This window comes from Maylandia zebra, linkage group LG2 (assembly GCF_041146795.1).
Source record: "Maylandia zebra isolate NMK-2024a linkage group LG2, Mzebra_GT3a, whole genome shotgun sequence".
NCBI lineage: Eukaryota > Metazoa > Chordata > Actinopteri > Cichliformes > Cichlidae > Maylandia > Maylandia zebra.
In genome coordinates, this window is record NC_135168.1 from 31,289,033 (window position 1) to 31,302,177 (window position 13,145).

Here is a 13,145-nt window from a genome sequence, read left to right on the forward strand (position 1 = left end):
GCCTTTAAAAGTGTTTTATTGACTAGTGTAACTTTATATTGTGTGGCCAAGTTGATCTCTGGGCAACAGAGCGTGATGTAAGTTGGTCTGTTGAACTGGATCATAAAATTACTTCAAATATTATAAATGTGCAAAGATTTAAACATAAATATTTTCTGACTAAAAGTCTCACGTCGTAGTTCTCAGTAGGAAAAGGGTGGAGCGTCCACTCTGAGTTCCTGCTCCATGTGGAAGAGTTTAAGTATCTCATGGTCTGAGGGGACAGTGGAGCATGAGGCTGACAGACTGGTGTTGCATAATGGTTAATATCTGGTGCTGCGATTGTTCTTTTGTGTATGTGCTTACAGAGAGAAATGTTCAGCCAGTGTAAACATGCTTCCATGCAGTGCTCCATGATCCCGACTGCACGATCCTCGACATGAGCGTCATTGTGCATCGATCCAATGCTGATTGGTGGATAGAGTGATCTGACAGCAGATGCTCTCTGCAGGTAGACAGACAAGCCGTGGGCAGAGGTTTCCACTACTAAACCATCCTTTCCTGTTAACCAGTGATGGTGATGTTGTACTTGTTGTTGTAGTGATGAGAAAGCTGAACGTGAAATGAAATGAAGCTGTTGATCTACCTTCCTGTCCCCATCTATGCTGAAAATTATGTGTAGGGATTAGGTAGGGTCTCAAAGAGCAGCCGCTTCTTCCCCACATTGAAAGGAGCCAGTGGAGGTTGTTTGGGTTTGAGATCAGGATGTTTTCTGGGAACCGTCTAGGTATGGCACTGTGGGCATGTACCACCAGGAGGAGGACCCAGGACAAGCTAGAGAGAGAACGTCCTTCAGGTGACTTGACTTTCATCTGGAAGAGCTGGTGAAGTTGGGTAGGGGATGTTTGGGTGCCCCTGTTTGGACAGCTGCACCAATGAACACCACTGGTAAAAGAGCTCAAAATGGATGGATGGCATTTTACAATATTGCAAAGCAGTGAAATAACCTGTGAACACAAGATTTCCCTGTCATTAACTTATGACATTTGCAAATACAATGTTTCTGTCAAGGTACTGCTGTGTCGCAGCATGGAGGGCTCAAACAGGGGAAGCTGACTGAAAGCAGCAACTTTATTGCTGAAAATAATTCTACACGTTTACAGGAAACCAAACTGAAAACTAGGAACTAGAAATAAGAAACTAAAAGCAAAAAACTAAAGAACTAAACAAGGAAATGGAGAACTAGGAATTTAGTAGGAGCCCACAAGTTACACAAAGCAAAGAGGGTGTACAATGCAACAATGGACAGAGGAACGCTCAGGGCTAAAATACACAAGCGAGTAACGAGGGAATGGGGAAACAGGAGGGAAACACAGCTGGGGCTAATAAGACATAATGAGACATAGGGGAAGCAAAACACTGAACACGGGACACGAAACTATCAAAGTAAAACAGGAAAACACAAGACGGGCATGGAGACACAGGTAGGGCTGAACGATATATCGCATTTGCGATAATATCGCGACATGATCAAGTGCAATTTTCTAACCGCAAAGGCTGCGATTATACTCTGGACATGTCCAAATTCATGGGCTGCATCCTCCTGAGGCCGCATTTGTAGACCGATTACGTCACAGCGACGTGCCGAAGGCTGTCCAAATTACTACCATATCCCAGAATTCATAGCGCGGCCCAGCCAAACTCCAGTTTCCAGCAATGGCGGCTGCTACTAAGTTTTAAAATTACTCATACTAATCTTTCTGGGTCACAAAATAAACTTTTAACATATTTTCAGGCGAGAAAGTAGTTGTGTAAACATCAAATATCTGCTCGGTTTATCAAGATATCCCATATTTGCAAAAGTGCTTCGACGTTTTCAGAGGCGTCTGCTACCCACCAGCTCGACAGCTAGCCGGGAGCTCGAGGGTTACTGATGCGGCCGAGAGCGGCACAACTCCCGGCACATCATTTTCAGATCACCGCGGAGTTTCGCTGCTAGGGTTAAACGTAATATATAAGTCACTTAGACAACCTAAAAATGTTATTGTTGGGCTTTTTTCAGTGTTTTGTTTGTTCGTGAGTAAATCGGTTTGGCTGGGATTAAAGTTATTAGATTAGATAAAATAAAACTTTATTAATCCCCCGGGTGGGTTCCTCCTTGGTTTTCACACAGCTGACTAAACATCAAACAGAAAACTTATTAAACAGAAGTATGAGACAGTCGAGAATTTACACCAGTGTCTGGTTATATTTTAGATAGCAAGAAGCAGACGGCCGAGTTTATTAAACTCCACCGAGACAGCGGTGACGCTAATCAGAACTAGACCGTCCAATTTCACGCCTTTAAATTTTAAAGGCGTGTTTGTGTGTGTGTTTATACAATTGCTATTATGTTTGCACTTTATGTGTAATGTTACTGACTGCAGAGATCAGTAAGATGTGTGTATTTTTTATTTATTAGTTTTATTTATTTAATATTATTTTTTAATTGAATGACTGTCTAGTAGTTCACAGATGTCGAAAAACTGAGTGTGGTAAAGCCACTGATTTTTTTTATGTATATTTCTGCAATCTGCACATTGTACTGACTTTAATTTTAATGTTTACACCAGGGTTCCTTGTCAGCACTTTATGCTCAGATGTTTGTAAGCTAAAAATAAACTATTGTGTATGTTCAAATATACTGTTGTGATTGAAGAAGTTAAATAAAAATGTCAGTCATCAATTCATGCATCACCTCATGTCATCATAACAGAGGTCTGTCTTCCAGGAAAGAACAGTTTAAAATTAATGTAATATAGTATTGGCCATACTATATGATGTATTGCTTGTCTTTGTTTAATAATACAGAAGACAAAGACCTTAAAAAATAATCGCATATCGCATCGCAATCGCAATATTGGGGCAAAAAATCGCAATTAGATTATTTTCCATAATCGTTCAGCCCTAGACACAGGCATGTCAAGGAGGCGTGGCTGACTGGGGAGACAGGAAACATAGAGACAGGGACGACTAGACATGAAAAGTGGGACATGAGAACAGAAACGAAACACAGGCTAAGATGAACACTGAGGGAGGGAGAACTAAGATTACTGAGAGCTTAAGAAGAAGGATAAACAAAACCAAGAACAATAATAAACAAATAATATTAAACCAAAAACACCGTGACAGTTTCAGGTCCAGAACACTCAGTTTTGGTCTCCACCAGCCAAGTTCTTTAGTTTTTCCTGATCAGGAGTCTGTTTTTGTTGTTGTTTTTTTCTTCTTAGTAACTGAAATTTGAATTTAATTAAATTTAATTAATCATGATATGTGCTATTGTCACATGGCTGTTTTAAGTGACAGTTAGATACTGTTTGCTTACCTTTAGTGTCTGTTATGCTAAAGATGCTGAGAAGCCAGCTGTTGACTCCTCTAGCACCATCCTACCCACACAGCCTCAGCTGCCACCAGCAGGAGGAGCTGGCAAGCTGTTTGGGAACCGCTTTGTTGCGACCAGATTGAAAGCTGTTTACCATTGCAATTTTGGTTTAAGCCTGTTTTTCACTCGGCCCCTACCTCAGGTAATGTCACAGTTTTACAGATGAACCCTGCAAAGCAAGCTAGCTAACAGTACCATTAGCTAAAATAAACCAAATAACAAAGACTAAGACTGCCGGCTAAAGACTTAAAAAATTAGTTCACAGACCAGTGGGTGACATCACAATGGACAGTCTATGCTATTAAATCATGTCTATTGCTAACAGCTGCCTGATTTCAGTGAAATCATGCTAATGGAAGTGGTGATGTTAACCCAAAATGAAAACATTTACAGAAAAGACGTGTAAACACCCTCCAGCGTTCTATACAAACCTTTGAGTAAAACTTTTATGAAGATTCATTGCTACAGGCACTTACGAGCTTTGAATTTAATGTTTATCTAAAAATATTAAAGATTGCTGACTGCAGACGTATTAATACTGCCGTTTACAGTTTTAAATAAATCTGATATTACTCTGAGATCGTCACATATAAGCTGATACATATTTACAACGTGTGTTTGGATTTGTCAGACCGCTCTGACCTCGCTCAGACTTTTGTGTGCAAACTGTAATGAGCCCAGTTTGCATGAGGTCAAATTCTCTAGCTGTCATTTTTTCCAGTGACCTTATATCTGAGAATTTGATCACCACTGTGACTCTGAATTTCAATTAACACGAGTATGACAATCCTGGCTGGTTTACGCTTGCAGGGAAAGCTGACCTGTTCTCCTATCAGTGAACTCTTTGTTTCCACTCGTGGACCGAGGAGGTTAAATTATCTCCCCTCCTTCCAGTTTCTGTCTTTTTTTTTTTCTTTTTCTGATCATATTTCATCACAAAAAAGCTGGAACACTTACTCAGTCATTTATCCAGAGGGGCTAAATGAGCAGTTTTACATACTCTAGTGGACTTCAGAAGATGCTACTTATATTTATTCAGGTCTGTGTCATGCTCTGTTAGTGGCAAAATCTATGAATGGAAGTGGAAACTGAAACCCTGCATTGATAGTAACTGATATTTATCTCTATGTGTAACAACTTTTAAATAACTTAGATCTTCAAACGAATTAAATGGACTTGACACAAACAAGGTAGGAAGTGCTGGGACAAGTGGGATCTTCATTTTGGATCTTTTTCAATAAAAATAACAATTTTTATTCAAATTGTTTGATCTATTTAACCTCTTAGTCCGACAGATTGATTTCTTTTTTTATACACTGCTAATTTCATTTACAAAGATTTTGTTTTTGCACTTTATTCAACTCCTGCTACATCTTGTGTGCTTTTGCAGTGTTTTTCTGTTTGTCTGTGTTTTCTTTAGTGTCTGTTCGTTTGACCTCTCAGGGCCACCGTAACATATAAGCAACAAATTGAATCTGTGGCCTTTCATCCAGTTATGTTTGATGTCGGGAACAGACGCACAATCCTCCCCCCAGTATTGTACTGATGTAGCTAACAGTGTTGCGCAGCTTTTAACAGAAGGTCACATTTACAGAAATTTAATAACTTTCTCAGACTGCGGAGGAAGGCCTGCTGTTCTTTACTCCGATGATGAAAACACAGTAAATATTTATTAGAGGAATTAGATTTCCATTTAAGCTGGTTATTGTGAGAAATTCTTGACTCTGAGTTCTTGATGCCAGAATACATTGGAATCATTCCTTATGTGATTGCACTAAGCTGTCTGCAGTGTAATTATATTGAAGAGCTATCTCTTTTTAAGTTTGACTGTCTGACGTATATTTGCTTTGCTTGCATAAACAGTTGTTGCGTCTGCCCAGCTTCCCCTCTGTCTCCATCTTTCAGCTCAGTGTTAGCAGTTTGCATTATTCAAACATATCGGAGACTTGGTGTCACTTTCACAGGTGTTGGCTACAAAACCAAAAAATCTGGACTTTTTTTTTCTCTCTAAAATCTCTAGTGTCTCTTACATACAGTATATGTATATTGCATACATCTCTGCACTAGGGCTGTTCGATATAACGATATATATCGGATGACGATATAAAAACGTCTATCGCTTCATTTTATGCTATTGTTTGTTTCGTGGTGTCGCAAAATAAACTGTTTATGACAATATTTTTTCACTGTTTTGATGGTCACTGTAGTGGCTATATTCATTTCTTAAAGTTCTCTCTTTCTCTTATATTTTATATAACCACACTACGGACGGACAAGCGCCTGTTTTTATGCGTTGTGGTTAGCAACAACGACGGTAAAACCATCGCGTGTCCGCTTGTTTATTTTCCATATAAACCTTTCACAATAAAGCTCAAGATCCTGTTGAGACTTTTCAAAATAAACTGAATCACGTGAAAGAGTATGCAGAGTATTTACGGATGAGAAGTAAAAAAGAGCCGTCAGGTGCTAAAAAATAAACCTTAGACTCAAACGTTAGAACAGGCTTTTCCCTGCAGCACGCCGTGTAATAAATACTCACAAAGAAAACGGCGGCCGTTACAACTTATGTCTAAAAATGTATCGTTTCATGCATCGGTTAAAACACTCGACTCCAGGTACACGACACCCAGCTGGAAACACTTCACGCAAGTCGAGCTGCCCGAAATTCACAGAAAATGTTAAATTTTTGTGATTTATATCGTTATTGGGACGATGGATATCTTATATCGGGATATGAGATTTTGGTCATATCGCACAGCCCTACTCTGCACCGAATCATACTTTTTATTAATCTCTGTCTCTCTTCCACAGCATGTCTTTATCCTGTCTTCCATCTCTCACCCCAACCAATCACAGCGATGGCCCCGCCCCTTCCTGAGCCTGGTTCTGCCGGAGGTTTCTTCCTGTTAAAAAGGAGTTTTTCCTTCCCACTGTCACCAAAGTGCTTGCTCATAAGGGGTCATATGATTGTTGGGTTTTTCTCAGTATGTATTATTGTAGGGTCTACCTAACGCTCCTTTACTGGATCAGCCATTTAGGTTTGACTCAGTTAACCTGATAACTTGAACTGCTGTTAAAGAGCGATTCAATTTACTAACTGTGTTACTGGTTAGCTAACTGATAATATATAACTGCATCTCTCTCACTCTTCCACTGACAGTGCAGTCTGCACAAATGTGGATCCGAGGTGTTCCACTGCTACCCCATGGTAGCTCTAAATGAGTTCATATCAAACACTGATATGTAGAGTTGGATAAAATGATGCAGCAGCAGCAAACACATGGACATTTCATTCTCTGAAATGAAAATCATTGTAGAAGAGCTTTCCCATTATAATCCGCCGTAATGCTCTTATTATGAAGGGCAAGCGGGAACGTGATACTTCCGGTCGAACTACGATCGGCAATTAACGATCCTCATAACAAATTGTCCGCTACAAACTCTGTATTATCAAGTAAACAATCACAAGCACCACATACAACATACAGAGAAGCTCTGATAAGACAGGAATGACGTTATGGACATGACAGACCGTACATGCGTCAAGTAAAGCTAAACCAGGATAAGCTAACAAACATAAATTAGCATATGAAAAGGGGATGACCTCCCGCGTTGCACCCCGCTCCAACTGTGAACTAACATTAGCTCCTAAATGGTAAACATAGTACTGTATCAGCATAAACAAAGGCAAAATGCAACACAGGTTAATACTCACTTATCATTCACGCACACATAACATCCCAGAGGAATCAGTGCACCCCCACCGGACCAACACTGCTCATCCGACATTAAACTGCCCACCTTACTAACCGGATGATGTCACCAAACGGTGGGCTGGCCCAAACTGACAGAAGATTGAATATTAAATGACCAGTAGATAAACTTATATAAACTTATAAACAACAATAGCATTATTCTATGAACTTTGGGGCCTTTTATACACTCTATAACCCTATATTAATCTTGTATGACATAGGCAAAATTGTAGCACCTGGGTATCCATAATAAAAGGGATGGTTGAGTGACATTATGTAAAAAGCTTTACTTACTTCATTTCTGATCTTTAAATGAAGTAACTGTCACGGACCCGGTTCCGGGGACTCGGGGTCCGTGAGCAGTGTGGACTATAATTATTATTATTATTATTATTATTATTATTATTTTGTGATGTGTGTGTTTAACCGGTGTGTTCCTGCGTTGTGTCTGATAATAAAAAGTAAAAGAAAAAAAGACCTCCAAGTAAGTAGCTTGCCCACTCCAGTTCCTCTCCCACAGGGGAATTGTAGAAAAGGGCCTGCATTTATTTTTACATTAAACATAAAGTATGAATTTACACGTAACATATTTGACATAAGATTAAAAAAACAACAACATGAAATCCAACATACCTGATAATAAAAGGTAAAAGAAAGAAAGACCAAGTAAATAGGTTGCCCACTCCAGCTCCTATGACCAAATACAAACAGTGGGGAAGAGGTACTCTGTGGCAGGTCACCAAGCTGACACACTGCTAACAACTTTACAGCACCATTGTTAATATAGCTTTATGGTAGCTTTACGAATATTATGACATGAAACTGTTATCTTTGTGCAGATTTCACATTGTCTAAGAAATATATACTTTTCTCCTGTCCAAGATAGCTTTAAATATATCATTTATGCTTGGGAACCAAATTACGATATTTTAGAAATCTCTAGTGGGCAGAGTTAAGATCAAAGACACTGAAGACGTCAAAGACGGAAAAGGATTTACCGGTAAGTTAAAACCGAGCCCATAAATACCACTCTGTAACAGCGGATTTTCAAACGCTAGCTTTAAGAAAGAGACAATTTATCAGCAAACAAATAGATATTAAAATGGGCAATAATTCATCAACCGTCACCAACACACAGTCAGGGACACAGGAGACAGCTCCTGAACCTGAATCCAAGCCCAAGAATCAAAAATGCAAAAAATTGCTTGGGTGCTTGTGTCTGTACCCACAGACGACTCTGACACAGAGGACACAAAACGTGTTGTTTCACAACAAAACTTGCAGAATGTGAACAACATGGTTGTAAATGCCACTGGTATCACTATTCACACCCAATATAAAACTACTGCCAGTATTAATCAAACACACATCTTAAACAACCTGCAGATAAAGCCCCCATTGGGTTTGATGTAGTTTGTGTTAATCCTGGAAAACTAATTGGGACTTTAATTGGACTTTAATTTAATTTAATTGGCTATTCTTAAAATTTAAAACCTCTGAAATCCCTTGGAATGGTAGATGTGGCAGATGGCCGCCCTTCATTTAGCCTGGTTCTGCCGGAAGTTTCTCCCTCTTAAAAGGGAGTTTTTCTTCCCCACTGTCGCCTAGTTCTTGCTAAGAGGGGTTTGCCTGTTGGGTTGTTTTTTTTAAATAACTTAAAAAAAAAAGTTAACAGCTGGGATTGGCTCCAGCACCCCCCGCGACCCTGAAAAGGATAAACGGTAGCGAATGGATGGATGAAAAAAAGTTAACCTCAATAAAAGTTTTTAAATTTTACGCTTATTTCTGTTTGTTTTCATTGTCTGCAAGTTATTTGTTATTCAGTTTAAACTGTGGGTAAAAAATGCTGTGCTGTCATGTGACCTGCTCTCTCGTGTGTGTGTTTCTTGTTTTGCATATATTTCAACCCAGGTACAAGAATTCATACTGATAACTGCAACATGTGGAACAAACGTGGAACAAATCAAACTGTGAACACAGTTGGTCACATCTAAACGCAGGCGCCTCATTGGTCAGTTCTACACGTCTGCGTGTAAAGTGATCTCAGAGCAGCAAGCTCTGCACCCACACTCAGACACCTCCAAAAACCCAGTGTTTTATTTTGTGCAACTACTTCCGGTAGTTGCACAAAATGCAACTAACGGAAGTAGTTGCACAAAATGACAGCAGTTGAAATTACTGCAGCCATGTGCAATAAATTTGCACTGTTGTTGCCTACTAAATAGTCATTTTAAAGAAGGGCTTGCTCCACCTCCTTGAGACAGCCTTCTCTTACTTGTAATTACTTGTAATCTGTTTACAATATTGTGGTAATTAACTGTGATAAATCTGTGAAAAATCACAAATCTTTTCCAGGATGAAATAGATCTGAAACAGAAATTTAGGAATTCCTCCACAAATGGTGACAGAGTTGCTGCAAGATGCCGAGTTTAATTTCAAATTTATATGAAAATGACTCAGGCGCTTAGCAACCCTTCTTATATATATACGAATTTAACCATGTGGTACCAGCTGAGTTGAATTCTGCTATTAAAAAGAGATGTATCGCGGGTGAGTTGAGATCATTGGTTCAAAGTGACTGATTGGAACAACTCAGTGCAGCCACTGGGCAACCAGTGACTTTTCCCAGTTGCAGGAAGGTTGCAATCATGTTTTTACTGTAGTGTGAGTGAGCTAGTAGGTAAACCAGACAGAGATGGAAATTTATTTAGTTGAAGTGCTACTTTGTTAGGATAGCTGTTGCTCCTGCTCCCAAGCCTTGTTATAAGTTACTATTTCACACTAGCCAGACTCACCTCTCATTTATACTTAACAGATACTCGAGACTTAGCTCTCTAAAGAAACCAGAGGAGCTTATTTTTTCAAAAAGCATATTCTTTTAGAGGGACTGAAAGCTGGAATTGTATGTTTTATGTCCTTCCAAACGATCATGGTTTTAAAGCAAAGCTTCTTTTTTTTTGTAAAAAGTAACTTTTCCCTATAATTTCTAAATTGTAAAAATTGAGCTTGAGTTTGATCCCGAGGCCTTTGCTGTGTGTGCTCCTGCTCTGTCGCCCTCTCTTTCCTCCTGAACTGTTGACTAAAGGTGACAAGCCTCAGAACAAATCTTGCCATGTAACAAGTAAACTGAACTTCCATTGTCTAAGAATCACAGATGCGCGTGCACACACACACACACAAAATAAAGAGATGTCAGACTTGTTGTCCTCACCAGAGTTTGTTCAAAATAAAGAACAAAACCTTTTTTAGTTTATTCATGACTTCCTGCTTCAGACTGTACCTCTGCAAATTATTACATACTTTTTTTACTATCAGTAACTGATGTGAACAGAAAACATCAAAGAAATGTCAAGACATACATACATTCATCTTGCTTCACCTGGACAAATTTAGAGGTTATGAAGTTCTAGTTTGATAACATTTGAAAGAAGCAGGCCATGAAGTAACTGAAGTCTGTTCGTACATTTGAAAAGCGAAGGAGTGCTTGAACATTTCTTGAGGTTAGCAACAGACAGGGCAGGATACCAAGACAATGATTTCCTTCCTGCCCTTTTTTTCTGGACACCGTCTGTGCTTTAGTTCACAAACAGCCTCAGTAGCCAGGTATTTTTCCAAGAAGCTTTCGATCCATTAGGGAAGACCAATTAGTTGCTACTTAAATCAGACCAAACATTTGGAACCACTTTTCAAATACATCACACAGAAACCTTTGATATTACAGCTTTGTAAGCTAACATGTTTCATGATCTGAAGACTGATGGGCACAAATAAAAAAAGAGTAGACTACTGATTAAAGTCTCACAACTGTACATGGAAGAAACAACATTGTTAAGAAACTAGGAAGCATTTTTCTGCCTTTCTGGAAGTTCTCAAATAGGATGGCGGTTACACTTCCTTAATAAGTCAGTGTTTGAATTATGAAAGGTCAGGAAATCAGTGAGCAATAGACACATCCTGTTGCTGTTGCATAGCTGGATGGCTGGAAGATCCAAATTTGTATTTTTTTCTACATGTTGAGAACTAGTTTAAAAAAAGGTTTTTATTTGACTGGTATGATCACAGTTTTTGGATTGCTACAATATATCAAAGTGATACAGTTAAACTCATCTTGACCTTTAAGGATTCAATCCCTGACAACAGGACAATGTAACCGGTGCTGTTCCATCTTTTCTCATTTCGCTTCTGTGAATGACTGAGCGTACAGAATCTCCATGGTGACAAAACCATCATTCAATTTCAAAACCCACAAAAATTTGTAATAATTTGAGTACCTCTAGTTAAAGTTAATGTAGCCATGAGGAAGCTGTGTGCTTTAAAAATAATAAATTGGGCTGTAGCATTTAGCTACTACTGGCTAAGTCACAACAATTACCCTATGACTGACGTTAACCTCATTTAGACATTTTTTAAATATATCTTATATTTGCTTTCTTGTCATGACTCGTTTGAGATGTTGTTTGTGCGTTAAAAGTTAAAGCTAGCAACAGGTCATCTTAGATTTGAATAAAAAGTAAATAGTGGGAATAAATTAATCAGGGACTGCTCAATTTATTGTTAAAATGTGTGTTTAACACAAAGTGTGAGGCATATCAGGAGGGGGGGGGGGGGGGGGGGGTGTACTGCTAAGCTAACGGTTAACTTTATAAATAGCCGATTGCCAGAGGAAATTGTCTGGTTTCACTGAACACTCAGCAAGAAAGCCAGAATATACATTTGCCAAAGTATGTAAAGAAAATAGAAACATAGCCCACATTAGTGGTTATTGCTAGTTGGTTGGTTTTTGTATGGACGGACAAGAAATGTTGGTATTACGTCACACTAAGTTCTACTAGATGCCAAAAATCAGCCGTGGAGCCAGTGGTTGGTTTGCAGAGCTTTTGACCTCCAGCCACCATCAGTGGGGCAGCCTGCTGAAGAGGCTAAGTGACCAAAAACACCAACAGAGATTTGCCCTACTCAGTGTACCGTCCCAAGGTAATGCTACAAACTGCATTGGCCACTCTTCTTTGTTCTTTGTATGGGAATAAATTAGCACAGTGCATAGCGTTATTTCAAGTTAAATGCACCAGCTGTTGAAGGTTTTACTGCGAAGTGAAACTTCAGTTTTCAGGGTGATATTTGCAACAACATATGCTATGTTATCAAGAGAGACCCAAGTTATTGCACAACACATCACCATAGTTGCCACTGCGTTTAAGTAAAAATGGAAGAATTCAAAGTTAAGGCACTAAAACTGCTGCCAGAATGAAAGACCGTTCAGAGATATCAAACCAAAGTCTATGTTTCTGTGATTTTTGTTTTAATGTTTTTTAAAGAACTGGCTCCTCGTGCTGTTTTAGAATATGTGGCAAATTTCCCTTTATTTAAATATTCCAGACTGATTAATGTGAAAAGGTTCAAGCATGACACCTTCACACAAATGCATGATTATATGATGACTATTCCCTTTCCTGTCCAGTTTGAGCTATCATTTTTATTAGTAGTTACCATTCATAACAGAGGGTCAGTCATATAACATGACTATATGTTATATCTGTTTGTACAAATATCTGTTCAGGCAGTCTTCTGTAAGAATTAAACATAACATATTACAATGCCAGAGGCTGAGGCCATGGTTCTCAGCCGGAAAAGGGTGGAGTGCCCACTCCGGGTCGGGGACGAGTTCCTGCCCCAAGTGGAGGAGTTCAAGTATCTCGGGGTCTTGTTCGCGAGTGATGGGAGAAGGGAGCCGGAGATCGACAGACGGATTGGGGCTGCAGCTGCAGTAATGCGGACGCTGCACCGGTCCGTCGTGGTGAAGAGGGAGCTGAGTGTAAAAGCGAAGCTCTCAATTTACCGGTCGATCTACGTCCCTACCCTCACCTATGGCCACGAGCTGTGGGTAGTGACCGAAAGAACGAGATCGCGGATACAAGCGGCAGAAATGAGCTTCCTCCGAAGGGTGGCTGGCCTCTCCCTTAGAGATAGGGTGAGAAGTTCGGCCATCCGGG

The 13,145-nt window shown here is 39.5% G+C and overlaps 1 long non-coding RNA gene across 1 annotated transcript; it reads right to left on the reverse strand.

Moving 5' to 3' along the window:
• On the reverse strand, positions 1 to 7,222 carry LOC101484913 (uncharacterized). The gene is made up of 2 exons (XR_191486.3): positions 7,116 to 7,222; positions 1 to 986 (listed from the first exon to the last, which is right to left on the reverse strand). It is a non-coding gene; the product is annotated as an uncharacterized LOC101484913 (long non-coding RNA).
• Positions 7,223 to 13,145: the final 5,923 nt, after the last annotated feature.